The sequence below is a fragment of the Arachis duranensis genome, chromosome 9 (genome assembly GCF_000817695.3).
Source record: "Arachis duranensis cultivar V14167 chromosome 9, aradu.V14167.gnm2.J7QH, whole genome shotgun sequence".
NCBI lineage: Eukaryota > Viridiplantae > Streptophyta > Magnoliopsida > Fabales > Fabaceae > Arachis > Arachis duranensis.
The window spans coordinates 10155187-10155624 of NC_029780.3; positions in this window are offsets into that span (position 1 = coordinate 10155187).

Genomic DNA, 438 nt, shown 5'->3' on the forward strand with positions numbered 1-438 from the left:
AATAATAATAATAATAATAATAATAATAATAATAATAATAATATATTTCCAAATCCCTAAAACTTGCCTTGTACCTACATTCATATACCAATGACCATTACTGAATTGCTTCTTTTACCTTGGAGAATTATTGGGAAAAAATTTTCCGCCAAAAAAAGAAAAATAGCAATGTTTTGAGAATTGAATAAGACCAACTAATTTAACCCAGCCACTTTGATCTCTCTGTTCCAAGGCAAAAAGAAAATTACTGCAAATGAATCATTCAAAAGCTTTTCTTTTAATATGGAAAAAATGTGGGTTTTTGTTCAAAATTGGCTTTTTTAGTATATATACAGGTGAGTGGACGTTGCAAGTATGGCAGGCCCAATACGCAGGTCATTATGTGCTGATTTTGCATGTATAAAGCAAGATGGACACGTGTCGAGATCAGGCACAACA